This window comes from Falco biarmicus, chromosome 3, assembly GCF_023638135.1.
Source record: "Falco biarmicus isolate bFalBia1 chromosome 3, bFalBia1.pri, whole genome shotgun sequence".
Taxonomy (NCBI): domain Eukaryota; kingdom Metazoa; phylum Chordata; class Aves; order Falconiformes; family Falconidae; genus Falco; species Falco biarmicus.
In genome coordinates this window covers 74,050,929-74,068,292 of record NC_079290.1, presented here as the reverse complement: position 1 = coordinate 74,068,292, position 17,364 = coordinate 74,050,929, and positions in this window count along the sequence as shown.

Here is a 17,364-nt window from a genome sequence, read left to right as displayed (position 1 = left end):
CTTTGCTGTTTTGCTATTTCAGTTGTTAAGTGTGGTTACATGGTTCTTTGTTTTTTGTTCCAGCTCATCAGTGCATAACATGCTGATTTGTATCAATAAACAAATCTTTGAAATACTGCAAAATAATACTAAAATATGACATCATAGTATTTTTTAGGGCTTGGAATTCAGAGGTATTTTTCCAGCTTTCATAGCATGAGTGAAGTAACATTTAGTGGCCAGGCATGTACACTAAGTTACTTCTCCAAAATTCAAGAGTGCCTAAATAATTTTTTTTTAAACTCACAATACGCTGACAGTACAATATGACTGCAGAGCAGATCATTTCAGATCACATTATATTCTATTTTCTTTCCTTGAGTGGCATTATAAAGAAAACCCTCAACATTTCGGTGTTAGAGGCTTTTGTAAAACCTTTTGAACAGTACTCTGTTGCTTTGGTAAAATACATACACATGCACATGCGCACACACACACACACACACACAAAATATAATCATAAGCATTTCCACTGTAATAGTAACCTTTCCATAGACTTTCCAACTTGTCTGGTCTTCCTTGAAGGTCGATTGGGTTTTCAACTCTGTTATCTGCTAGGTGTTTGATGGAGTGGTCCAGATAACAGAGGAGAGAGCAAAGGAAAAAGAATTTTTTGAAGATCAAAAGTGCCTGTTCATTTTGTTATCTGACCCTATCTGTTGTCATAGTAACAGGTTTCTTTTAAACTCTGCCATCAAATGATTTGTCTCTATCTGCTATGAATTCTGCTTTGACTGAGCAGCTGCTGGTAAGGCATAAGGTGGGCACCGTGTTTTCCAGTTTCCTACTGCAATATTAAGAAGTGAAAAATAGAAGATGAATTCTATTTTTCTAATGGGTTGTTCAATATTCCCTTTTTCAGAAATATTGAACTGTCATCCTAATTTGACCAAATAGATAAAACTTCCAAAATGGTCATGTAGTAGTCTCAGTTCTAGGTCTGATAGGAAGAAATGAAAATTCAGGACCAAATCCCAAGAGGAACAGCACAATTCCTGCTTAAGGCTGCAGAGCCTGAAGTCACTCATTAAATGCTCATTGCCTCCTCACAAAAGCAGGTGCAGGTTGTGAATGACTTAGTCACAAAGGGGTCCAGAACCTTATTCTGTGCTAGATGTGCATAATGCCAGGTCACTGTAGTAGTTCCTATTCGCATGGACTATTAATTCTCTCCTCCCTTGGGTGACTTAATCATCACCCAACATACGGAAGGAGAACACAAGATTACAGAACTTGAACTGAGTCATCATACCTGGTTGTCTGCCACTACAGAAATTACAACATATTGCTCCTTTAAAAAATAGAACAAACTGATCAGCTCCACCTAAAAATTATGAGCTTTTTTTTTTTTTCTCTTCAGTTTCCTCTTTTTAAATGCTATTCCAGGATCTCATGGGCATCATCACCAGGCAACCCTTCACTACCTTATTTTTGTTTAGTTCTTTGCCAAGTTATTTCAGTCTCCTCTTGCAAGATGGAGTCTGAAGCCAAAGCAGAGATCTGTAACACTTAGAAATTATAACTGTATTAATCAGTATATAATTAATAATGGTTAGTTAAATATAACCATACCAAAACAGTTTAAACAATAATATACTAATATTTTGAAAACTGTGATGGCATAGCCAGACACAATGTATAAGCATTTTATATAAGTATGTGAACAATGTGACTATCAAAAGGGAAAACTTGTATAGTCACGGGTAAGAAACACCTACGTAACAAAAGGATGGGAGGCAAAGAACAAGCACATGGGCTAGTTGAGGACAACCCCTTTTGGAAGAGGGATAAATAGCATTAAAAATCACACAAAAACAAGGAAAATCAGAGAATAAAGAAAATGAGTCCATTTCTATTCCAACTTCTCTCCCAAAAGAGCTCTTGAGCCTGATCACCTTGTAATTGTACATACTCACAGCTAATTAGTATACTCACAGCAAAGGTTATAAATGTTAAGAATGAAGAGTTTTCCATATGTAGTGAAAATAATTTAAAATGTGTAAAAAACATTAGCAAAATTGTGTTATTAGTGAAAGAATTTTTTAGAGTTTTATTCTAGCTTTTAAAACTGGCCTGATTTATTGCTCACGACAAAGTGATCTCTAATACGCTGATATATAGATATCCTGTTGCAATAACTCCCCATTCTTCCCATCATTACAGCAGATTTTTTGCTTCAGATGACTCTATTTTTCTGTAACACAGGTGATTAAAAATTATTTTCTGCAACTGTCCCCTCAGTTTATAGACATAATTTCTAAGACTTATCTCCACCTCTGCAAAATTTCAAAGCCCTGGATTTGTTACCTAACAAGCTACATTCCATACTCCAGGCCTCAAGCTCTCAGGCAGTCTGAAAGGCTGAAAATTTTGAACATTTTTTTCTCTGTAGGCTATGGTAGGAGTGAAAGAAGTATCATTCTTTAACTAATAATTAGGTGTATGTTTGATCTCCTCTGATAAATGTCTATATATTCTTGATCAGTTCTGAGACTGTGAAACCCTACATAAGAAGAACTCATCTTTATATAAAAAATATAAAAATCTTTGAAAGATGGCTGAGATGGCTAGTGGAGCAAATTGTAAGTTAGCGGTTTATTAATGGCTGTTAAACCCAATTAATTAAACAGATCTAAACAAGCTGTACTTAAATGACTTGTCAAAACACATGGCAATGGTAAATGAGCCTGTGAAGATGAGGTCTGCTATTCACAGTGATGTTTTTAGTAATATGAAAGCCTAGAAGATTTATCAGACTGGTTTCCTGAAGAAATATGTTTTAAAAACTTCATATGCTTTATAAAGTCAGTGGATCTAAACACCTGTCTAAAGTCTTTTGAAACTGCTAGACATTTTCTAATGAGTTTGGTACTTTTTTTTGGCTTTGAGGTGGCTGAATGGAGAAGAGCCTACAGAAATGAAAGGTATACCATGATTTCTAATATTAGAATCAGAAGATCCACGTGGAAATGTTATGGAGGCATTGATCCATTAGATATGGAACCATTCAACCACAAAACAAAAGTCACAAGAAACCAGGCTTCCTAACTTCTATAGTTCATAAAATGGTTACAGCTGCTATTGATACTTGCCGTTGTGAAAAATTCCTGATTTAGGACTTCTGGAGTGAAACACCCCTGGACTGTCAGATGGCTGGGCTGTGATTGTGCTGTCTGCAACTGACTGCTGAGAGGTTCCTGAGGGATGTGCAGCAGGGACGAGGTCTGCGGATCTGCTGAGAATAATTGGCAAAAGCAAGAAATTTGTTCTGTTAAGCAATATATACACAGTAAGAGAAAGAAGGTTTTTAGAGCCTCTGATTACTCTACACAGAGGAGTTTCTTGAGCTAGATATGAATTTGAGTGGGGCCTTCTGTCAGCAAGGGCCTTTGGTATCATGCTAAGCTGAGAAACAACCTGTGGCTAGGTCTCCAGTGAGCACCAGCTTTCCCGGACACAGGACAGACCATTACTAATTAACATTTCACAAAATGCTAGCTGATTAGAATTGTTCAGGTAGCTTTTTTTAATCACTGAATGTGATGATGTAGATGATTTACAATATTATTATCTTTAACTAACAGGAAATTTATGATGAGAAATGAGAGCTTTGAGTGGGTTTACAATAGTTGCTGGGAATCCACGTGGGAATCTTGCCAATGAAGCTGTTCTTAATTTGCTAAGAATAGATTTTAAATAGTTACATGGTAAGCTTTCTTAAGATGTATGCACCCATGTATTTTGCATGTCAGAAGTTAATGGGTGGATTTCAACTTGACTGCCACTAATATTAAAAAAGATTTTACATCTATATTTATATGATGGTTGCTTGCTCAATATTAACCTGGGTGCCTGATTTTATTGTGATACTTGATCAAAATTATCTTTTTGATAGTTCTGTTCCTAGAATTCTGGTGTTTCATTGAATAACTGCTATTTAATAATGCATTCTAGCAGTACCAATATTTTTTCCTGTAGGGAAGATACTTGTGGCTTTGTGGTGGGAGCCTGTTCTGTTCAAAGAACAGACGGATTTCAGGTTGCTGTAATTCACACCTGGTCTTGTGATACATGATGTCATGAGCTTTCTGGAATGATCTTCAGCTACATTATTTGCCTCACATCAGCCACATGGCAATGTGTCATATACAGCTGCGATATACAATGACAGCTGGAGCGTGTGCTCGGTCACTAGCTGGTGTAGGTAGGTGTGCAGCCAGGACTGTCCTGAGAGGCAGCGGAAATCCAGATTTGCCTGTGACTTAGCTAAGGCTCTGCATCACTACAGGGATGGAAGGTGAGATGAAGTTCTAGCATCTGTGGAGATGTATAGCAGAGAAGCACTTTTTTGGATGAAGGAGAAACATCTACATTTGACTACTTGTGCCTCCAATTTTCTACCCCACCAGAATAATTATTGCTGGCAGATAAAGTTTTGATTTAGGACTACAGATCTCAATTCTGCAAATGCTTATACATGTGTTTAACTTTAAGAATGCAGATAGTTCCATTGTGGTTTATGAAACTAGCCATGTGCTTGGAGTTATGCATGTGCATAAATGTCAGGATTGCTGCCTAAGGACATAATTTACCAGTAATCTGTAGGAAAAAGAAATGTCTCCTACAGAGGGCAGCTATTTCTTTCAGAAATGCCTACATGGGATATTGTTTCTACAATCATTTTTAGATGAGTTACTTTCTAAAAATCCTGGTTCTGGGATTTTCTTTTGAATGTTTTATGGATATATCGTCCTTTTTTTTTATTGAGGTATTTTCTGGCAAGAATTTTAAAGTAGTTTTCAAAAGCTAGTCAAACCCAGCTTCTTCTCTTTAGAGCAGGCACGGGTGGGCCTGGTTCCTTTAGATCTGCAAACTGGGGAATCTACAGGCAGGTCAGATCTCAGGAGAGGAGTTTGTCATATGGAAATGTTTAACGGTCCAGCTTACATTCTGTATAGTCTCGCTTTTATCTTTTCAGGGTTTGAACATGATCCTTTCAAAGCCAGATAACCCAGAAAAATCCTCATGACTGCTTTGCTCACTCCCTGATTCCTATAATCACGGTCCAGGAGGAATAGGTTACTATGACAATATCATTGCAATAGTTTTGTAAAGTGTTTTTTAATTTTTTTCAAGTCCCTCTCAGTGCTAAAGTCCTCTTCTGTTCTGTAAAATGATACTTTCTGTCATTTTACTTATGCTACAATCAAGAAACAAAGGAGCTAGAAAAATGTTTTGCTATATGAACAAGCATTGTCTCAGTATTTATATAAGCAGAGGAACATGGTCAGACACCCATTTAGAAAACCTCTTCAGCTACATGTCCTGCTATACGCTGCTGAAGTATCTTTAGACCACTTTTGTTTGTTCCCAAATGTCTAATATAACACGAGGATCATGTTGTTGTGTCCCTTTGTTTCACTGATAAGATCATCATCAGGGACTGCAAACACTGATCCTCTCTTCCAGTTAATTTGTGCTTTTGAAAACATTATTCTTATTAGCAAGTGTCTTCAATAATCATGAGGAAGAAGAGAGAGAACTGCCAGGCAACAAATACCAGAAGCTGGGGCTAAAACTTTGATGATGTCTTAGGTCTATATCATCAATGTTTCCTTTTCATATATTTTTGCAATTTATGGTAATCTTATAATATGTGAGAAGTAAGACTAAAGATAAACTGATGCAGTTTAAGGTTTTGATTTTTGAATCTTCGTATCCTTATGTTCATAAGGTCATAGGATAATTTGTTGTAAGGTTGTAAAGATCCTCAGGAGGTTTACAGCCCAACCTCTTGATCAAAGTAGGATAAGCTACAAGATCAGACCAGGTTTCTCAGGGCTTTATCCGCTCCGGTCTTGAAATCCTCCATAGATGGAGACTGATCAACCTCTCCAGGCAGCCTGTCACAATGTTTGACTGTCCTCATCTCCTGAAAGCCTCATCAAATTGCACAACTCTCTGGGACCAAGATTTCTCTTCCTATCTTCAGTTTCATCCTAGATTTTTTGCCTGACTCTGCCTTAGTTATTGATAGGAGGGTGCAAATTCTGACCTGGAAAAACTCTTGGGCAGCAGTTCATTGAAGTAAATGGAAATTCTCACATGCTTGAAATGATGCATCTACTTGATGCTTTGCTATCTCAGGGTCTAACCCAGAATGATAGAGTTGCATGGTGCAGGGAACATTTTGCAGATGCTGTCTACAATGACTAATTCTTTTTAAACGTTTCACTCATGATGGTGGCTGTATTTCTAGGGTTGCTAAAACTTTCTCAACCCAAGGCAAAATTCTAGGTCAAAAGGTATGGTTATGCATTACATTGATGTAAGGAGAGGAGAGTATGTCTACCTGCAAGTAAACAAAGGACTGTGCAGAGATAGTTTGCAATTCCATGTATATTTTTGAAAATATTTTGCAAATAGTTCTCTGGTAATAAATGCTGCTGAGAAGCTAGTGGAGGGTTGGCCTGGCAAAATGTTCCCAAGATGTGCTCTTCAGAGCTCGGATGGGGACTATGTAGTATAACCCTTGTTTTCACCTTAATTGTAATCCAGTGAAAGTGACATTCTGAAGTTGGCGTATAGTGAAGACATTTTATTTTGCATACTCATGATTGATTACAGGATGTATAGAATGCAATATATAAAATATAATACAATATAAGAAGCGTTTGGAAAGTGCAACATATTTAAGTTTATATTACTAGATAAATCTTAAATGATCATAAAGCCTTTGAAAAAGGATGGTAGGAGAGAGCAGGGAATTTAAAGTCACATGATTAGAATGAGATACAAGATTATGTTGGATTTTATAATATTAAGATTATAATAAGAACTGGATTCTAACAGTGGGAAGTGGTTGTAACACCTAAAGAGACCTTAGCATCACTGATGAAGAAGCAGCCAGAAAGCAGTAAAGGACTCATTCTTCTGATGACCAACTTTCTGCTGTGGGCAGAATTATGATTTTTGGAAAGACAGTTGCTGACCTTCAGAGACTATGTCTTCCCCCATCTTTTCCAGGCAATAAGTACATTATCAGGACGATAAAAATCCTTTATCCTCTCAGTTTTTTTAATCTTTTGCACTTTTTCTTTTCATTTATTTTACTGACCAACACAGGAACTTCCCAGAAATGCTACTTTTGCTGTAACACCATGGCAAACTGGTGCAAAGCTTGGCCAGATACCTGCTAAGGATAAAATGGAGGTGGAAACCACCATTTGTGCCATGCCCAGATAACTTGTAAGGTAAGTAAGGAAGAAGGAATCTGGGTATCTGGTAGATACAGGGAGATCAAGGCATGTGGGAAAAAGGGCCGGAAACATATGGGGTGCAGAGACCACATGGGGAGTGGGAGAGCTGGCAGGACAGCTGGTCCCCAGATGATATTGAGATCAAATGACTGAGTACTTCAGCATGGCTTAAATAGTTAGGAAGTGTGGAACTCTCCCTCATTCACAAGAATGTGCGTGTATTGCTGGTCTAATTAAGTCTCCTTCCCTGAGCATGAGTATCAGAAGAAACCCAAAGTCATTGAGATGGTTTCCCCATAAAGATCAGGATTTCCTCAACCAACCTATAAAAGTCTCTGAAATCTCCTAACCCTTGGAGAAACCATGCAGCTTAGAGACTGTGAACCTGTGGCTCATATTGGAATTATTTACCCCAGGAAATAGAGTTTATCTAGTTTATCTGTTGTATCACTGAAGACACGCAACAGTGTGGACTTTATTGCACTCTAGTAAGCCAATGATATTCTCAGGGACTTTGCAGAAGCTGTGCACTAATTGCTAATGATGCTGCTACTTCATTTCTCTTGCTCTAGTTTGTGACCTGTGCCTGTGATTTTCACAGTGAATATGATTGCTTGTATATGCTTACATATACTGTAATCACATCTTTATGTTACAGAGGCAATAGAAGAGGTACAGTTGTGAGCTATTCTGTTTCAGCCCATGGTAGCTTATAGAGTTTGTTGCTTTTAACAAAAACTGCTGCAGCTTGTTTAGGCTTGAATATTGCCCAGCTCTCATTTTTTCAAAGGCAGACCATTCAGAAGTTCTGAAGAGAAAATCACACTCCACACGAGGCAGAAATCTCACTTTCTTACTCTTCCTAGTATGGTCTTTTAAAATCTGCTGTTAATGTTTGGGAGCCTCAGAATAATTCATGCACCAAACGTACTCAGTGAAAAAGACAAAGCAAACAGATATTGCTGATAAGGGAAAACCAGGAGCTCACACAAAGTGATCAAGCTGGAGATTTGCCTCTCAAGCGTATAATAGATGCTTTGTTCCCTCTTAAACTTACTATTATTAGTCAGCTAATGCTTTGTAGGTATCTTAGTTGCTGGAAATGGGCATTTCAGAAAGATCTGAGATCACATTATAGGTTAGGTGTCCCTCTAAGCGTCTACAGACTGTGAAATGAAGGCCCAGAGGGGAAGCTGCTTTCTGAAGATCACATGGCAACCTAGAGAAAACTAGTGATAGATCACAAGACATCTGGGCTGCTTTGTTAGGGGCCTGTCCACTGGCTCATTCTGTTTCCTCCAGGAAGCCTTTCTCATGCAAATCTTAGCTGCTCCAAATCCAGGCCTGTGGTGGTTAAGTGCATCTGAGCAGACTTTGTGTTTGCATGTTCCCAAGCCTACCCTTACTCCCCATCAACCCTTCTCTCTATCCAAGAAGTGAAGTCCAATGCAAAGCTGTAATTCGCACACCTCCAAGTGCCAATAAAGCAGTCCCAGTAACTTACCTGTGGATGGAGACTATGTGTGGAAAATTTCATCTAGAGAATGGATCAGAAGCTTACATATCACCAGAGAAGAAGAAGCTGGAAAGAAAACAGGTAAATGCAAGTCTGAGAGCCTCTGCCTTACCATTGTTCTAAGTGCTATAAAAATATTGCTGGTGGGGTGATGAGACCAGTCTGGCCACAGCTGTCATTGTCTTTAAAAGCCAGCCAGTAAAACATGTCTCTTTTTACCTTGCTACATTTGCTATTAAAAATACTTTAAATTGTACTCTTGAAGTGGGAGTAATGGGTGGAGTTCTTACCTAAAGAGAAAACAGGATCTGTAATAAGCAGATTATGAACAAACCATTTTTATTCCGTTATTTTTAGCCTCATTAGCAAAGGTGATTTCATGCTTTAACAACATTCTAGTGTCTTCGCTTCACAGTTCATGACACCCACGTGACTAGTCTTTGCAGGAAGTTTTCACATGCTGTCCCCTTACAGCATATTTATTTGCCCTCTTGGAATGATGTATTTGGTGGGATTCAACTCCCCCGGGAGAAGACATGCCTTACCAACTGACATAGGCAGGGATCAGTCTGCAGGGAAGGTTGAATTTCCTTAGCATGACAATGGCCTGGATTTTATTGGCACAGACGGTTTGTGTCAAGCATGTGAACACATGTTCCTCAGGTCTACAGGGGGAGTAGTTACAGGTCTCTTAATACCCAGCCTGGGTTTTACGTAGACCTGCTCCTCTGGTTCAGTAATGATTCACTATGGTCTGGGCTTACTGGGGGCTACCTTCTTCAGAGAACTGGTAACCTGGCTGATTATGCACTAAAGTGATTGCCAGTAGCTTCACACCCCATGGTTTAATGTGTCCAATTTACACTGAGTTTAACATTTCAAATAAAGTGCCCTGAAAATTTCTAAATCTGAATTCAGAGGACTATTCATCTCCTGCTAAGAGATCTGGAAACAGGCCAGATGAATCACACTCAATAAGTGTTTCTTACTGTTTTCTTATTCTTTTTCTTGGAGCAAAACCCAATTGTCAGGGCTAGAACAGTGGATTCAGAGAGACTTGGCTCACACATGCTTCAGTGTACTTGTTGCTGAAGGCAGCGGCTCAAAGCACAAGAGGTTTTTGTCTAATAGATTTGACCCCTATAAAATGAAAGAATGATAATTCACTTCCCTTTAGACTGAGAGATAAGATGTTGCTTGTGATCTGAGGCTTTAACACGTACAACAGACTAACACCAGTCAGTGAAGGACAAAAGACCAAATCTATGATCTGATACAATCTCAGAAGATGGTTACTCCAGTTTCTGAGTACTCGGATGAGGTGGGCAAGAGGAGAAGAGGTGCCAGATCTATGGGTGTCCTGTACAATATGTGATATGTCAAAAGTCAGTTGCATTTTATCTCTGTTCTGCCTTTTCACCTCCTACCTTCATGAACCTTTAGACGTTGGGGAGTAACTATGGGCTCATGAGAGGTCCTGACTTAGAGAAGCTGTTCTCACATATGATTTCTGATCACAGGTGTAATCTTCCCAGGGTTGAGGTTTTGGGAAGTTTCATTACAAAAAAAGACCCCAAAACCTTAAATCCCCTAAAAACTTCGGAAGCATTCAATGACGTAAAGTTGAATAACTCTTTAACAGGACATACAGCAAAGATTTATGATAGGGAGGCTTGTTGGAACAATTTTATGCAATTCAAAGTGAATACTTACTTCTGAAGATTTACAATTGGTTTACTGGGAACAGGATCAGAACTTTTGTTTTATGGTAGGAATAATAAGGCCATTAATAAACTCAGGCTAATACAGCCATGTTTTGTCTTAAAGTTTCCCATTGACTTCCATACTATTTTCTGCAATTTGCTTTTCAAAATGTTACAAATAAACCTCCCGATGTTGTGCATAATTTCTTCGGAACAGCTTTTGTCTAGCACTCCAAAAGCCTCCAAAAATATATTTAGGGCTGTCATGAGAGAGTTAATACAAGCTTGAAATTTAGAAATGTAGGAGAGAGACACAATCTAAGCTGGCACTTGATTACTGTAGCATTTTCCTATAGATGAACAGACACTTCTGGGGTGAGGATAAATATTCTTGAATTTTTTTGAGAGGTGTTTGAATTATTGATATTTTCCATGAAAACACAGGCTGTGCAATGAAGGCAAAATACTTTTACCAGCCTTGAAATAACACGAGCTAGTACAGCTTATTTCTAGTTAATTGGTAACAACAGCAAACCTGTTAAAATATTTCATTGTAGATAGTTTGGCAGTTATAAGAATAATTCTTTCCTCAGACGTTCACTGCTTATAATTTGTGTTTGTGACTTAACAATATTGTTGAAATAAAATATTTTTTGATGACATCTGCATGTCTAGAAAGCCTGGCCACTGCACACTTGCTGAGACTAGGAGAGATTTCTCATTAAATCTACTGTATATATTAGGCACATATACAGTAGAAAAGGTTTGGGATTTAGTGCACAGATATAACCATAAGGAGATGTTTTTGTTTATATTGATAGCTTAAGTGATTAAATAATATTAGCAAAACAAAAACATTTTGTTTTAAAGAAAGGTAAATAATATGATCCTTCAATACTAAAAAAAAATTAAACCAAACCAAAATGTATTTTAGTAATTCCTGACAAAAAGAACAGAAGACAGAACCAACAAATATTGTTGCTGGACTACTATTAATATAATTATATAACATTTGAAAAACTGCCGGGGTACTTTCTGTTTTGTTCTTTTTTCAAAACATCCTAATGCCATTTTGGAAAGTTTGATATTTCATTTGAAGGGAAAATAATAAAGTGTTTTCTTTGTATTGATTGAAGAAATATAGTGCTTATTTTTTGCTTGGCTTTCTAGTAGTTATTCAATAGGTTAAAGGGCAATACCATCTGTTTCCTAACAGGACATTTTGTGTAAGATTTGCAAGTCCTACAGGTACCTTTAAGCATGGATAAATATGCACTCATGGTTTCAGCTGGATAGTTTTTCACCACCAAAGGATGATTACGTTGTGTGCCTTGAGACATAGGCTATAATATATTTCCTGTCCCTTTATTGCATTTTGGAATCATAAACAATGACTGTTTGGCTCAAAGCCATTTATTCAGCCCAAAAAGACATTATTTGCACAACAAAAATCAATAAAAATGTTACTAGGTCTGGCTGGATACTTTGCTTAACTGTGATATTTGTCTGTCACTGATGGCATGCCATCTCTCGTAGGAGACTGGGGCCAAAACAGAGCTATTGATCCAGTCATCAGTGATGGATACTGGCATTTGGAACGGGCTGCTGCAGAGAATCTCCATTAAAAAAAATATTTCTATGTTTTGCCTGCAGCAGAGTCAAGATAACCTGAATGAGGAGATTTTCTCTTTTATATTGGGTTTCTCCTCTTGCGGTTGTTAAATGCTCTGGACCAAAGTTCATTATTGAAAGAATTAAGTCAATCTATGTTTAGCCAAAGGCTTTGACATCATATCAAGCTCTCCTGATTTAGACACAAGCTAGTTGTCCTTTTCATCACCTTAAAAGCGTAGGGGAAGTGTTTTATACACACCAGTGATAGAAGTGATATGCTGGGGTGTGCTTACACTTTTTTTCTATTGTAAGACATCAAATTATGTCTAAGAAAAACAAGACAAAAACTGATTCTCACACATTGTGATATAAACGCTGACCTATCCTTTGAGGTACTGAGTATTCTCTGCTCCTGCTTTATCAAAAGTTTAAGGTACTCAACACCTAGAAACTCCTAGTGTTTAGCCCTAGGTTATCTAATTATGAAACATCACTGTGACTGTTTAAGAAAATACAGTGCAGCTGAAATATAGGAATTTTTTAGCTTATTATCATTGAACAGTATTTAAAAAGGCTGCCTGATGTTTTCAAATGCATTTTAATATTTCAAAATCAGTTTTCTTTCACCAAATTAACTGATTTTAAAGAGTGTAGTAAATTATGATAGCAAGCAGAGACTAAAGCAGCCTCTTAAATCAGTCTCTTTGAAACATCTTCAAATTAAAGGTGTTCACATTCTTCTTGTTTATTTCCTTTTTCTCTCAGAGGTCAGAACTTTCACAGAAAATATGGTCATGCAAATATTCCAAGAGTGACTGAAAGTTAGTACACTTCCTAGAAGTAACATGGTCACCCACAGCATTGATGGGGATTTAGGAGTAGCAGATTACTTACTTAAGTCAGCTGATTTGTATGTGACAACTTTAGTTCTGAATAATTTACAGGCTTTGGAGTAACCACTCTGATTTTGACAGGACTAGTTGAACTGTATGAGATCAAACGTACCCAAAAGTCTTTTTAGGATCATAATCACCAGAACATATAGGCAATGTAATTTTCAAAGCACTGAGTGCATTTTGAAAGTTGTACCCTTCCACCATGTACATAATTAAGAAAATGAAGTCTTTATTTAGAGTAAACTAAATTCCTATATAATATCAAAGTTGTAGCTGCCACTATCATTCCAACAACTGTAACATGAGAATCCTGTTGATGGTTAAGAGTGGCTACCAAAGCAGCTAACTTTGGGTGTTTTGGAAGGACTATGTGGGTTTTGTTTGGAAGGGCTATAGCAGCTACGTGGGCGTTGTTTAATTTATTTTGGTTATAGTTCTCAGTCCGAAGATGAAATACTGTGAAGAAGTATCCAAACCATACAACTTCTGCAAACTTGTGATTTTCAGCCACCAGTATATGGAAGGGAAAATCATGAGTAATAGCATATTTGAAATTCATTCTTCATATGTAGGGTGAATCAGAAATTTTTAACTGAATATCTCATATGTCAACCTGATAAAAGAAATAACAAGAGTGTATTGGCAACTGGTTATATCTAAACAGGAGAAAAAATACTGTTTTGCAGAAAGACAAGGCTTGGACCACTTCCAGTGAAGTAATGAACACTACGCTATGCTTCATGCAAGTTGTAAGATACATTTGATAATCAATACTAGTTCTAAAGAAATAATATGATAACTCCTGAAGGAAAATTTTCTTTGTCTTTGCAATGTGCTTAGAGATGAAACAACTAAACTTTCATACTTGTATTTTTTATTGCAAGTTCTCATTTTGTCTGCCTTTTTAGGTTCTTAGAAACTCTGAGAGAAATTAAACATTTCATCCAGGTAGCAGGGATATGGAAACAGATTAAAAAAATAGGAGTCCTCTGACTGGGTTTTTAATGCAGCCATTCAATAACTGGTAACCTGCAATACCTAGTTCGTGCTCAGACATAGCTGCAGAGGACAAATTTTATAAAGTGTAGACTGCAGTTTGACTTGCTGTATAGGTTTCCCTTCCATGCCTGCTCAAAAGCAGTATCGTTAAAAAGAGCTGATAAATTGTTAGTCTAAGACATTTGCCATACCACCTGAACCTACTTGCTATTATTCTGTCATAAATAAAAAAAAAAAAATCTGACTCTCAATTAGTATAATTTTAGAAATTATAAACTTTTCTACATCAGAGAAAGTTCTCTAGATGCACGTGGGGCTTTTACCAATTTGAGTGCTTTACAATTTATGAGAAAGAACAACAGTAAGTTTCTTCCCTTTGTTTTGTCTCTGAAGAAGCAGTTTGAAGGCAGTAATTTAGCTTTTCTGTTTCAGAAACATAATTATCAATAACGTTATTAATCTCAGCAATAATATGCTACAGTTGTTGCTTGTTTGTCTCCTGATATTTTTGCATACTACTAAAATGCAGTTAAAGTAAAACAGTCTGTATCATCTGCAGATCTGACCCATTTCAAAGAAAGGCAGCTTGGCTTGAATGAAAACTCCAGGCTTAAACACAAAGTGTGTTGGGAATGCACCCTCATGCTTGCCATCCTGCTAAAATTGTTACAGTACATACTTTGAAAATTAGATTGTATGTGTTCTGCTACCCACCATTTTGACAGGTTTTCCAGGCCTGAAATCTTTGATGAAATTGCAATTATTGGCAATCACAGTGCTAGATTTTTTTTAATTCTTTCCTAGATGAAATTTAAAATTACGAGTATTAAGATTTTATGTTTCAACTATAATAAATAATATGTATTTGTGAGCTTAGAATAAACTGTTTTCCATATTCACTTATATCAATAATAAAAAAATATAAAAATTAGGAATATGACACTATAGATGTCTACACATATGTTTATACATTATTTGTGTGTAGAAATATCCTATTATTATTTAGATTTGTTTTCTGTTAGGATTGTGTTCTAACTGTGAAGAATAATGTAAAAATCATGCACATTAACTAAGCTCAGGTCTTCAAATGGAAATCTATTCTAGCATAATGAGGTAGGTGAATTAACCTTATCTGAACTAAAATGTTCAGTGAACTGAAATTGCTCTTCTAAAGGAATGAGACTGTTGATGCCATCTGATTTTTCTGAGGTACAACTGTGCTTTCAGTGGCAGGAGAATTGTTTTGCAAGAAACCCCAATATTTATGACAAACATAAGAAATAAGGCCAAATCTTTAACAAACTACTTAAGTACATTAAATATTTTTAAGTTATTCTCATCAAGTAGTTGAAGTACTTTAAGCAGGTGTTACATACAGATTATGCTTAAGGAATTTAAATAGAGATTGTAGCACATGGCAAAGATTTAGTAAATACTTTTCTAGTCCAAAATCAATGCCATCGATTGTCATTAAAGCAGCAAGCTAAAAACAATGAAGTGGTTTCTAATTTTCAGGTTCCTGCTGGAGTCTGCTCTATCTCTTCCTTTTTCCAGTTAAGAGCATCATTAAATGGTAAGAGCAAACAGCATATTGAGAGGCCAAGTGTTTTATTAATTCATCATCAGAATTATCTCAGCACATTAATATTAATAGCCTCAAATTGGATTTCATTTAGGAGGTGAAATAAATATGCTGATAGTAAAAGCCTACATAGCCAATGAATCTTTAGAAATGGCACTTATACAGAGCAATACTCAAAACGGATTTGATTAGTCATGCTGACTTCCTTTAGCATAGGGGCACCTTCCAGGTAAAATTTCAGTCTGGTCTGGAGCTCACTGAAACTCTAACTTCTAAAAAAGGCTTGCTTTCTATTTGTAGACTTGTTGCTTAAATGACTGAGACAAATGTGGGCATGTATCCCTCCCTTTATCTGACACTATTTTCGTTCCCTTTGTTGACTGTAGTAGACAGTCACCTCTAAAACCCTTGCATTTTGGTTTTTGTAATGATGTGTGACTACATATCTAACAGTATTGTTTTGTGTTTGCATTTGCTTTTACTTCCAGCTAGTATATAGTTTTTTTGTCTTTTTCATTATTAAATTCTCTAGACCCATAGAGTCATAAACTTTGTGGCCATTTGCAGAGAGAAGTACTATTCCTAAGCGCTGAAGAACACAAAACATCCCCCGTTACAGGGATGCCATATGGCCCAAGGAAGAGATGAGCACAAACGAAGCTGTAGCTGCACATGAACTTGGCTAAAGGCACCATAAACACTTCCTTATCTAGTGAGTCAGTGATGATAGCTCAGACCTTCCCTCTCCCCTCCTTCCTCCAGTAAACCAGGCTATTTCTATACCTTCCTGTTACCAATGTTAATCCCTTGGCTAATGCCAACGCTCCTATGTTAAACTGGAAAAAATGGCCACTTAAGAGTAAAATGTGCTGTCTCTCTCTCTCAATAAGGTGCCACAGCTGCATTCTGTCTTCTTACCTAATACAGCTATTTTTTGCAGGAATGCCAGATTCAGCCAGATTTAATGATACAGACAACTCTGCAGCTACATTCACCACTCAGTTATTTCCTGCATTTTGTGGCTTCAAGGGCACACTTATGTTTGTTGAGGACCGTTATCACATGGAGATGACCACAGTGCTATTCAGTTATTCAAGAAGCCTGCCCTGGGAGCCCAAAGCAGCCAGAAGGCTTCCTGATTTCAGGATGCTTCTTATTGCTAGCAGAGAGACACAGGTTAATCTGATGCAGGCACAGCGTGTTGACACTGGAATACTACTTTAACTTTCTATTTTACACTGCTTCTCAAGAGAAGCCTTAAAACAAAATTGCATCACTGAAAACATAATGCTGCACAGAAAACCGAAGTCAAGTTCTGAGCCAAAGCCAAGTCCATTTGCTGCAGTGAGTTCTTCACTTTGTAACCAGCATTTGGGGAGTGTAAGAGTCACCCCTGCAGGAATGTGGGAGACCTTGAGCATGGGTTGGAAGTTGCTAATGTATCCACCCACTGGTGTATATCTCTGTCTGTATGGATGATAGGGATGGGGAATATCTTCTCACTTACCCACCATGTAGCTTATGTGAGGAGAGGTGGAGAACACAGGCAGGGCAGTAAGCAGCTACTCCTTCCTGCAGCCATAGTGTGATGGCAGAATTGTGACACTGAGTGAAAGTGTTAGGCTTGGGCTTGCCTTTGCTTTAGTGGGAGAAGCAAGTAAATAAAACTGTAGAATGTGACTCAGTTAATGTGTTTCTAGCCTGGACTCTTTCAGTTCTCTGTGGTAATTGGACTTCATAAAACTGTAAACACAAA